Raw genomic sequence first — 12,534 nt, forward strand, 5'->3', positions numbered from 1 at the left:
TTAAGTGTAACTATGATTCATGAATTTGTTCCTTCCTGCAGAGGCTATCTGTTTAAGTATAGGTTTTCTCAGTGGAACTCTGGAATCGAACAACTTCCCTGGCTAAAGAGTTTTCAGGAAGTATGCTGGCTCTGGAAGGCACTGGAAAAGCAGTGTGTCCTGTGCACCAAACCCTGACCCACAGGTATGGTGGGAGGAGCGTGTACATGGCAGCAGATGACCCAGGGGCTTCGTTGTGGCCTCCAAGCCTCGCATCCCTTTCAGATCTCCTTCCTTCTCTGCGGTCCAGGCCCAGTGGCCCAGAGAGAAGTCAGCATCCTTCATCCCTTCCTGATGCTTCTGCCTGCCCCAGGGTGGCCCCATGGCCTCTTCCACCTAGCAGTCTAGGGATCGATTCTTGCAGTGAACACTTGGTAGCCAGTTACCAGGATCAGTGACATCTGAGAGATGGCTTTAGAAGAAGTCAGGAGGGGGAGAAGCTGAGCTCAGTGGCAGAGAACTCTCCGATCCCCCAACGGGAACATGCGCCTCTTTCCAGAGGTGATCAAGTGCGTGCCGGGAAGCTCTGAATGCCTGGCTGGCAGTGGAAACGACACTCGCTAGCAGTCATCAGTAACCTGCTCCCTTCTTTTCAGATGGCTGTTCTGTCTGTCTGTTCAGTTTGGGGGAAATTCCAGTGCCACCAACAGAGGCACGCCATGTGGAGGGGGCAGCTAAGAGCACAGACAGAAACCTGGGCTTCCCAGCTGACACCCAAGGATGCAGAAACGGGCAGTCTTAGAAGTCCCCTAGAACTGAGCTTAGCAGCAGTTGTGAACTGGAAAACTGCCAGGTATAATAAATAAAGCATTTCTGCAATGGCACCCTACTCTAGTACTCTTGCCTGGAAAATCCCACGGATGGAGGAGCCTGGTAGGCTGCAGTCCATGGGATCGCTAAGAGTCGGACACGACTGAGCGACTTCGCTTTCACTTTTCACTTTCACGCATTGGAGAAGGAAATGGCAACCCACTCCAGTGTTCTTGCCTGGAGAATCCCAGGGACGGGGGAGCCTGGTGGGCTGCCATCTATGGGATCGCATAGAGCTGGATACGACTGAAGCGACTTAGCAGCAGCAGCAACAGCAAAATAGCCTAATGCCTTCCCTTCCTCCTCAGAATTCTGAATGCCTGATGAGCTAGTGATGGTCATTTTACGCTTACTGATTTGCTTGACACTTCTCCAATCCATTCACTATCTCTAAAATCACTCGTCAGTGGTTCTCCACGTGTGGTCCTCAGGATCGGGAAGACCACCATCACCTGAAAACATCAGAAATCCCAATTCTCAGATTTCATTCGGACATATGGCATGAAGAAGTGCAGGGCTGGGGTCCAGCGGTCTGAGTTAACGCCCTCCAGGTCAGGTGTGCTGACCCACTAGAAATTTGACAGCCATTACCATTGAAATCCCTTAATGTAAATGCACCAAAATGAAGTAAGAATCATTTTCTTTCAAGAATCTTCATCTTACTTGATCTAAGTGAATTTATAAGCAAAACAATAACAGTCTGACATTTTTGCTTGATGAAGGCTATTTTTTTTTTAGAATGATTAAAAGAGCACATATTTCCCCAACACAAAAAGAGTCTATGATTTACAAATTTTCAGACAGAATTATGATGAGTTGTTTCATTCTAAAATGCATGACTTGACCACTTTATTTGCCTGCAAACAGCTCTACCAAATTCATGATAGGTGATCCATGTGTTTAAAAATCATGGGCCTATGGCATTAATGTTTTAAGTCCTGTTCAGGAAAACAAAATGCTGTATTTCAGAAGGGACTGAATTTCAAAATATGCTTTTTTTGCATTTAACCTACAATAATGTATATACTTTACTGTAGGTTTATTGCAACAAAAAAAAAAAAAACAACAAAAAACAAGTGTATTTTAAAATTCAGTCCCCTCTGAAATACTGCATTTTCTTGGGCTTCCCTTGTGACTCAGCTGGTAAAGAATCCACCTGCAATGCAGGAGCCCTGGGTTGGATCCCTGGGTTGGGAAGATCTCCTGGAGAAGGGAAAGTCTACCCACTCCAGTATTCTGGTCTGGAGAACCAAGCCCATGTCTCCTGCATTAGCAGGCTTATTCTTTACCACTGTGTCACCTGGGAAGCCCGAGGCTTTTAGGTCTTTTGATGTTGACTGTAAGGCTAGCTTTTCTCTGTGTTAGCCGGGCTTCTCAAATCCTCCACAGTCACACCATGGCTGGTCAGACATGAGGCCTCCATCAAATCACCTACTGATTAAAGAAGGAGGTACAAGTCATCTGAAAGTTTCTTTTCATGATGACCATGTACATCACGGATGGTCGAAAATTTTAACCCTTTGTTCCCCAATGGTCATTTCCTCCTGAACCTTTTGGGATAGCTTAAAAGAAGAAGAAGAAAAAAATTACCCTTTCTCCTTGGGAATAGTTTCCAGATTCTTTCAATGACCAACAAAAAGATCCTGCTCTAAGTCTTCACTAGTCTTTCAAATAATTAAAAAGCTGAAACTTTCAAATACTAAACCCAATAACTAGCCCCATAGATCATTCTCAAAAACCAATACTCACTCTGTCAGCTGAAGGGAAATACGGTATAAAACTGTGAGACCTAGAGTAGACGGCTCATCCAAAGTCCACAGAGATTAAAGCCCATTTATGGCTGCACTTTCCATGCCAGTTTTCCAAGACGGCCCTGCTCTTGCTGACTCAGGGCACAAGACTGTGCTTTAAGGTAACCAAGCTCGTACCAGCCGGTTGCTAATCTTGCGAGTGTCAAACAAACACCACCATGATTAAACATTAAATTACATATAACTTACAACTTAACAAGTTCCATTCAAAACTCATCACTCCCTCACTATTTTACCCTGACTATTATCTATACGATTGAGGCTAATTCCATCAACCTGCATAGTGGAAATACTACATAGCGGTGAGTCACTACGTCCCTTTCCCTGAACTCTCACTGGGGGATGTCCTGTTGATGATGTGAAACTGGTCACTGTGGGAGTATTAATATTTACATCACAGAATTGCCAAAATGCTACCAATCGGAATCTCTGTCATCTCCAAGCCAGGAGCCATGCTTGGAATTGCTGTTAAGCAACTAATGGCGTTCACTCTAGTTTTTTCGTAATGGGACTAGAGTTAGAATGCTGAAGGTGAGAAGAGACGGGCCAGTGGACTTTCCATCATGACAGGCCCAGGCACATGCCAGCAAACCAGCTACCACCAGATCATTACGGGTCCAGAGCTTCCAATTAAGCTACGGCTGATTTACTATTTCCATGATCTGCAACAAAAGCATGGTAGCTGTGTGTGCATCACCAAGAACTCACTCAGGAATAATATCTGCAAGAAAAAAAAGGCCACTTGACATTTGTACAGTCTTTCTCCATGCTCACAGCATTTGATGGATCAGCTCATTTAGTCCCCATAACCACTCTTAGGTTGGCTTTCACTATCCCTGTTTAAAGATGAGAAATAAATAGAGAGGTCAGGTGGCCCACCCAAGGCCATGGTCTAGGACGTTACATAGCCAGCACTCGAACCCAGAAACCCGTGTCCAGTCAGTGTTACTTAGTCTCTGCCACAGATTACTGCTTTTCTGTCAGTTTGTTTTGAAAATAGGAATTTTCCTTTTCAAACGATCAACATCTGGATTCACTTTCCTCCTGCCTTTGATTAGCAACGCAGTCAGCCGGGACAGCGCACCCAAAGTCTCCATGGATGGATAACAACCCCCCACAGCCCAGCTCTCTTCTTGACCACACACAGAAATGATGTCCACCCTGCCATGTCCCACATAAATCAGACCCAAATGCACTTCAACTTGAATTCCTAAAGATGCTGTAGGCAGGTGGGCATGATAAGGAAGGGCTCTATGCTTTGGATCTGACTTATTCCAATCCAGGGGAAAGATCTGCAGTATCTACTTAAAGTAAAATCATAACAGTGAATTAAAAAGCCAGATTCTCACAGTGGTAAAAATGGATGCATATGTATGTGTACAAGTATAGTTTGTTTTATATATTTTATTTTATGCACACACATACATACTCCATGTGCATAGATATACAGAAGTATGTGTACACATGTATGTGTGTGTGTGTGTGTGTGTGTGTGTGTGTGTGTGTGTGTGTGTATATATATATATATGCTAAGTTGTTTCAGTCATGTCCGACTTTTCACAACTCTATGGACTGTAGCCCACCAGGTTCCTCTGTCCATGGGATTTTCCAGGCAAGAATATTGGAGCAGATTGCCATGCCCTCCCCTCCAGGGGATCTTCCCCACCCAGGGATTGAACACACATTTCTTATGTCTCCTGCATTGGCGGGCAGGTTCTTTACCACTAGTGACTCCTGGGAAGCACTATATATATACATATACATGCTTTTCCCTATAGTTTGTTTTTTCCCATCCTTATGGAGCTATAGAGCAGAAAAGAAAAAAAAAAAATCACTGCCTTTATCAGATACGTACACATTTTATCCTTGCAATATGTTTAAAATGATTTTATGACTAAATCCTGGGAAAAATGTGAAGAATGCCTGGCTAGATACATGCTTTTCCAGTAAAAACACAGCATTGCTTATTAACTGTAGCGTTTGGAAAAGCCTTTTTGACATGATGTACATTTTTGTTTTAGCTTGAGACTAAATCCTGTTTGGATCTAAGTTTTCTTTGGCTTTAAGAGAAAGTTTAACTGATTGTACAAGACGTGCCCTTGGGCTCTCCAGGGGATGTTCACTGCTTGCCCCCTCCCCTCCCCCCCCCCACAACTGCCCCCCGAGGCCAGATGAAGTGCTAGCCTGTTAAAGTGCCTCTCTCCCAAGACCAAGCCAGGGTTAAAACCTTGAGATGTTTTCTCAACACATTAAGCAGAAATAAACTCTAACAATGGGGAAAAAAGCAAACCCATCTGTCCCCTTGTCAGGAATTTTGAGATTGTCAATTGACTGACCTTGGAGTTGGAAAGCATTTTCCAGGCGGTGGAAGAAAAGTTCAATGTGGCCGGAGATGGATACAGAGAAATTCTTAGAGGTCACAAATGAATCATGAGCACTGGGATCCTGAGAACAGATGATGGAGTTTCCATTTTATCTCACAATTTTGGTGGGTGTGTGGTGATGACTTAAAATGATGTTAGGTTACTGAGCCAACATATTCTTGGAAAGAAATTTCCCTACTGTTTTACTCAAACTGTAAGTAAATGGGGCCGAGGTGTGGGTCTGAGCTGAGGACACTTTAAAGTAATCAGGCTGTCAAATTAAAAGCAAACACTTTCTCAGCATTTCTGAAGACTGAAATAGTGAAAAGTGCATTGCCTTCTAAGTATATCAGAGTTAAGTCATTTCTGCCTTGTGGTTCTGGAAGGCAGGAGGTGTGCAAGTATGGGAAGGCCCCTAATTCTCCTTCTAACTCACTGAATCTCAACCAGGGAAAATTCTGTCCCCCAAAGGAGAGGACTCTTGAGAGTCCCTTGGACAGCAAGGAGATCAAACTAGTCAATCCTGAAGGAAATCAACCCTGAATATTCATTAGAAGGACTGAAGCGGAAGCTCCAATACTTTGGCCACCTGATGCTAAGAGCCTACTCATTGGAAAAGACCCTGGGGCTGGAAAAGACTGAAGGCAAAAGGAGAAGAGGGCAGCAGAGGATGAGATGGTTAGGTAGCATTACTGACTTGACAGACATGAGCAAACTCCAAGAGACAGTGGAGCACAAAGGAGTCTGGCATGCTGCAGTCCATGGGGTTGCAAAGAGCTGGACACAATTAAACAACAAGGGACACTTGGCAATGTCTGGAAATGTTTCTGTTGTCACAGACATGGGGGTGGAAGGCGAGATGGGGCTACCAAGCATTCAGTGGGCAGAGGCTAGGGGTGCTGCAAACATCTTACAAAGCATAGGACAGCCCCTTGCCTCCGACCTCGCACTCCAACAAACACTTATCAGGCCTCAAATGTCAAGAGTGCTACTGCTGCTATTCCCTGCTCTAACAGGAAGCAGAAATGATCAGCTGCAACAGAATCTTCCATCTTTCGAATTGGTTCCTGGGCTTCCCAGGCCCCCACAACACCCTTCTCTCCCACGACCTAAAGAGATGCTACTCACAGTGTGGTCCAGAAAGCAGCAGCATCAGCACCTCCAGGGAGCTTCCTACAGACGCAGGACTGCAGGCCCCAGCAGGCCAGCGGGACTAGTATGTGCATTTCAGTAAGAGCTCCAGGGGACTCCTAGACATTTTCCAGTGTGAGAGGCACTGTGCAAGTGCCCTTCCCCATCTCCTTCAGTCCTTCCCCACAGGGCTGTCTGTCCTCCTGTTCACTCAGCATTAACTCTGTACTCTGGCTTCCAAGGAAGCAGATCTAGTAAAAAGCAGCTCTCCTCTCCAACACTTTGTTCCGAAAACTCCCTTCCAGCAGAGGCTCCCCCTGACTCCCTGCAAACACCAGTTCATTCTACAGCCCTTTTAGGAGAAGGCAGCTCATCTCCCACAGTGCCTTTGACTAGTCAAGGAGCATGCCATGTGGAGAAAAACATCAGAAGGCAAAATCATTAAATTTAAAAAGAAATCTGGTAAAAGCCCAAAGAGAACTTTTGAAAAACATCTGAAAAGTCAAGGTGCTCAATATCTATATTCATCTATTTATCTGTCTAATGTTGGATACAAGGCTTCCCAGGTGACTCAGTGGTAAAGAATCCACCTGCCAATGCAGGAGATGTGGGTTCAATTCCTGGGTAGGAAGATCCGCTGGAGAAGGGAATGGCAACCCACTCCAGTGTTCTTGCCTGGGAAATGCCATGGACAGAGGAGCCCGGCGGGCTACAGTCCACACAGAAGACTTGGACAGGACTTAGCAGCTAAACAATAACCATGTTGGATACATGAATGCATTTTCTTCTCTGGATGCACACTTTATAGAAATTTGATTTTCTAACTAGAATCTAATGTAGAAACTCATCCTTGAGTCTCATCAGAAGCAAGGTATCAAACAGAGAAAGGAAAAAGGAGAGAGAATTCCTGGCTGAAGCACTGAGAATGATGTGAACTTCTGTGTTCTCTTCCTTGGCTACCTTTGCCAGGTTGTAAAAGCATAAAAATTGGTCTAAAAAGGACTGGGAAATAACTGCTAAGTTATCGAGACAACAATAAGTCTAGTTAGCTAAACAGGAAGCTTATTTCATTAATACCATACTTTTGTGAACGGGGGGTCAATTTCTCTTTTACAAGGCATGTGAAACATGTTGTCATAATTTGGACAGTTATGTCTCCCGAACGTCAAGCAGCTGCTGAGGATGTGGGACTCACCCTGACAAGAGTTGAACACTTTACATGTTGGTATAAACTACTTATCCACCAGTAAGACTGTTTTTTAGGATATGACACTGGTATGGTTGCAAAGCTGTAAAGAGTGGAAACAGAGAGAGCTGTGGCTGAGACTTTTATCTTAGTTGGAGCAGATGAGACGGTGTCAAGAAAGGTTACATCACCAACAAAAACAACCTCTACAGATTTTGTCTCTAGGAGGAGGAGTGCCGGGCTTCCCTGGTAACTCAGCTGGTAAAGAATCCGCCTGATATTCAGGAGACCCCGGTTTGATTCCTGAGTTGGGAAGATCCCCTGGAGAAGGGATAGGCTACCCACTCCAGTATTTTTGGGCTCCCCTGGTGGCTCAGATCGTGAAGAATCCACCTGCAATGCAGGAGACCTGGGTTCAATCCCTGGGTTGGGAAGATCCCCTGGAGGAGGACATGGCAACCCACTCTAGAGTTCTGGCCTGGGGAATCCCCATGGACAGAGGAGCCTGGCAGGCTACAGTCCATGGAGGTCACAAAGAGTCAGATACAACTGAGCGACTAAGCACAGCACAGAAGTGCCCACTGGTAGAAACCCTTTGAGTCTCTAGTTAAAGAGGAAAATAATCAATATTGACTTTTAACTGTTCACCTTTCAGTGGCTGCAACTGAAGTACAACTGACCCTTGAACAGCATGGGTTCGAACGCATGGTTCCACTTCTATGCACATTTTTTTTCAACAAATATGCAGACAGCCCTTTGGGTCCTCAAATTCAACTAACCTATATGCTATCTGGATGAACCTGTGGATAATGGGGGGTGGACCACAGGACTTGAGCATTTCTGGAGGTTGTTATTCATGGCGGAACCAATCCTCCATGGATATGGAAGGTTGACAGCGCGGTGTGTAAATCTCTTGAGTGTAACGGAGTACTTTTCCCCCTGTAGGGCCAACAGCTCTGCCCCAGGGCTCATGTGATTCTGAAATCTCGGGCTGCTACACTTTCTCAATCACCAGTTGATCCATGTGGTTGAAGAAAACAAGCTCTTCCTGTATTGTCCCTTGTTTGTTTCTGGGCCTATTACTTGCCACTCGCGTAGTTCCCTAGAATTTATTTTGTGTGCACGCTTCTGACAGCCTCTCTTTCTTTTCATTTGCCCTTTTAGCGTAGTTTCATAAAACAGGGACAGTGTATACTGCTCAGGGAGTTTCTGTGGGTTTTCTAACTTTTTTAAAAATTGAAGTATAGCTGTTTTACAGCATTTCAGTTGTATAGTACAGGGATTCAGTTATATCAACTATATTCTTTCTCAGTTTCTTTTCCATTAATATAGGCTGTTACAAGATACTGACTGTAGTTCCCTGTGCTATACAGTTGCTGCTGTTTAGTCACTAACCCATGTCTGACTCTCTGCGATCCCATGGATTGTAGCCTGCCAGACTCCTCAGTCCACGGGATTCTCCAGGTAAGGGTACTGGAATAGGTTGCCATTTCCTTCTCCAAACCTGCTGTACAGCACTCAGCCATCAAGAATTTGCCTGCAACGAGGGACATGTGGGTTTAATCCCTGGGTCGCAAAGACCCCTGGACTGGGAAATGGCAGCCAACTCCAGTATTCTTGCCTGGAAATCCTATGGACAGAGGAGCCTGGTAGGTTACAGTCCATGGGGTCGCAAAGAGTCGGACATGACTGAGCGACTTCACTTCACTATACACAGGTCCTTGTTTATCTATTGCATACATGGGAGTGTATATCTATTAATCCCCAAATGGTTTTTAAAAATTAGAGATAACTGGCTTATAGCAATGTTCTGGGTGACAACAGACACACAGCTTCATGAGCTAAGAACGACAGAAGAGAAACACAGAACACACTACTTCTGAGACCCTTGCCACCCGGGTTCAGGACTATAATGCGTGCAAGGCTTAGCTGGAACACATTTGGAGAGCTGGGTCTCCTTTCAAGTGAGAACCATTTCCATGGGCCCAAGCCTCTCCTGTTCTCATTAATCCAACTTCCAGCTCTCACCGATGTGAAGCAGGAACAGACACCATCCCTGATGTCAGAGCTGGCTCCTGCCCACCCGAGGCTAGAGTCTCCGCACTGCAGAAAGCAAAGGGGACGCCGGTGCACAAGGAGGTCATGGCCTCAAAGTCACTAAGCTTTGAAGGAGAACAACCTTCCCTCCACCCCACATGAAACGGTATCTAGAAAGATTTTACAATACCCAGAACCTTTCGCTGCCAGCCAAACGAAGGAGGTGGTTTGACCCTGGGCTGAATTCAGATTTGCTGATGAATTTTTAATAACTGTTAAAACAACGTTTTGGATTTTGAATACCTTGTTGGTTATGTATGCATATGCATACATAGGTGCATGGTGAGTGTATATATACGCACACATATGCAAGTACAACACTCAGAAAGACTGGGACTCCAGTGCGAAGCAGAGCTTTGGCAAAATCCCAAACCCAGAAGACATCCAGCTGCGGACAGGCACCGCTGCCTTCACAGTAGAGCTGAACACGTGAGACGCTTCATGTGGCTCATATGGTGCCAGGCAAGCAGATGGAAGCCCAGGGCCCTGGCTCGTAGCTCAAAGATCGGGCTTCTGCCATTCCCTAAGGCGGGGAGAGCCGCTAGGCTCTTTAAGCTAAGCCACTTGTATACCACATATCTCATGAGTTCCTTCTCAGCACCCTCCTCTGACCACTTCTTCATCCCCCTCTGCTCCTCCCCTCAAACTTGCCTGATCCTGAGAGAAGTACAGACAGCAGGAACAGCTGGTCTCTGGTGTTGGGGAAGCACAGCAGGACCCTGTGATCCTTGCCTCCCATGCCCTCTGCCTGCCTTCTGTCTGCAGGAAAACTTCAGTTTTTCTGATTAAAAGAACAAATGTAATCAGAGAAGTGAGAACATGCAGAAACAAAGGAAAACAGTCAAAAGGAAACCAAATAATAATACTTTAGTCATTAAGCATAGTCGAGGACTTCCAGTTCCTTCTCAAGGGCTACAGACAATATTCTGAGCCATATCTTGTGAACCGTTTGGCAGATACTGAAACCCCTATCAGGTAGAACAAGTTAACTACATGATGACCAGACTGTAGCCATGATATAAGCTGCCACAATTCTGAGAATTGGCCACAAAGAAATAGAAATAAACCAGTGCTGGAACTGAAGACCAACCGTACTTAAAACAATTAAGATGATGCTGGTCAGACCACCGATGACCGATTTCAAGATGACTGTATGCTGTTTCTGCATGTAGACCCCTCCCTCCGCCTAGAAAAGCTCTGGCCCACTGATGGTCAGTGTGGGGGGAGTTGGCCTCTGGACAGGTGGCCACCCTCCTCCCTGGGTGCAGGCCTCCCAAACAACACAGACTTTCCTTTCCACCAACCTGGGCTCTTTAATGACTTCCGAGCGGCGAGCAGTCAGACCCCACTTTTGGTTACACTAGGGATGCACGAGACATTTCCAGGCATCGTGTGCAGCTCTTGAAATGAGTATAAAGAAAATAAAAATGTTCTCCCTGATATTGTTAAAGAAATATTGATCTTAGGGAAAAAAAAAAGCTTAAAACTAATATGACAACACAATGACACTGGAGGGAGCTCTAAACATCTAGTGATAGGAAAAAATACTGAAATTATGTACTCTTAAAATTTAAAAGAGATGTTTACATTTAGGGTATTGATACTGTGCTGAATTCTGGCTTTTGCTGGTCAATGTGTCCATCCTTGATATGGATTCAGAGCAGCTGACTGTTAGTAATATGAATATCCATGTGTGCACGGGGGTTGGGGGGGGCAACTAAAACTTGCCTTGACTTCAGTCCTTGGCCAAAAAAGGAGGCCAATTATTCTTGGCTTCCACAGGACCTCTAAAAAGCATTCCCTGGAAATCTTTTCTTAGAGAGTTCTTTTAAGCAAGAGTATTTAAGAGACAGAGGAAAATAACAACAAAAAAAAAGATCAGGGAAAGTGAAACTTGTTGAAACTGGGCACGTTTTGGCTTCTCCTCTTTCCAAAAGATGTTTTGGGAGGAATGTGCCCTCTCGCCTCACCTATGCCCTCCCAAAGCCTCCAGTGATGAAAGGCCATGTGGCCCACATCTGCCCCGGGGGCCAGAACCTAACCAGATACAACAAGTTCTGAACCGGCAGGCCATGTGAGATGCCGGGCCAGGGCCCTTTCGACATGCTGCGTGTCTCACACGCAGTCACCTACTTGACCTTAATGTCCAAGCTCACAGGAGGAGGGCAGAGGCCGCCTGGTGCAGTCTAGTCCCTGGGTCGTCACTAAGCTGTGTCACCAGCCCCCCACCAGTACGCATGCTTGTATACACACGTTCCAAGTGGGCTGTTTTCTGATCCACACCCTGTGAAATGCCAGAGCACCCTCTCAAGCTGTTCATCTTTCAGCCCTACGAGTGTGACTACAAGCAAAGGGCTGCCGGTGCAGGTTGGAACATCTGTCCAGCCAAGAAACACAGGCTCTATCTTATATGCATGATGATCACTTTTCCAGTCCCCGTCTCTGAGTCTAGGAAATTTTCTTCCTTCATTTAACAATATTTATTGAACATCTGAGACATTCATCCACTGTGCTAGGCTTGGAAGATGTCCTGGGATTTGTCTAATTTCTCCAAAGAAAGCCTTTCACATTTGGATCTTGTGGAATATCAATTGCCACCTGGACAAAGAAAGCCACACTCCAACCTACTGCCCCACCCTGCCCTGGAATAAGAGTCGGATCCACATGTGAATTGCATTTGCATCAGCATTCCCCTATACACATGTCAGAAGATAAATCTGCTCCATAATAAGTTCATCGCAGGCACACAAAACTTACTAGTCAACTTTTGACTCAAGACAGTCTCTACTCTTAAGGAGTCATCTATTTATATCATACTGATAAAAGCCAAAAGTCCTTGCTTGGGCTATGAATGACTATACAGTGAGAGTTTGGACCCACATGATATTTTGTATTTTAATCTGGAAACACCTTTATTTGAATTTCCCAGCCTATCTCCTCTCAATTTCAGTTAATGCCGGTTTGACACCATTTCGCCAATGTCCACTATGATGTCATGAACCTTGTAGATGGAAATCACCCAAGCTATAATTCAAAGCGCTCTCAGGGAGCTGAGTACAGAAATCCAACAGACTGGTCATGCAGGAAGCAATAAAAC

The 12,534-nt window shown here is 45.2% G+C and overlaps 1 protein-coding gene across 19 annotated transcripts in view; it reads right to left on the reverse strand.

The window, feature by feature from the left end:
• ATXN1 (ataxin 1) overlaps nt 1–12,534 on the reverse strand; it is a 405,519-nt gene that overhangs the window by 68,504 nt on the left and 324,481 nt on the right. The window contains exon 7 of one of the 19 annotated variants that reach the window (XM_025295368.3): nt 4,997–5,105. The exons of the other annotated variants lie outside the window; for them this stretch is intronic. The gene's annotated coding sequence lies outside the window, so the exon portion shown is untranslated. The remainder of the gene's footprint in view (nt 1–4,996; nt 5,106–12,534) is intronic. 19 annotated transcript variants of the gene reach the window in all.

The sequence above is a fragment of the Bubalus bubalis genome, chromosome 2, assembly GCF_019923935.1.
Source record: "Bubalus bubalis isolate 160015118507 breed Murrah chromosome 2, NDDB_SH_1, whole genome shotgun sequence".
Classification (NCBI taxonomy): domain Eukaryota; kingdom Metazoa; phylum Chordata; class Mammalia; order Artiodactyla; family Bovidae; genus Bubalus; species Bubalus bubalis.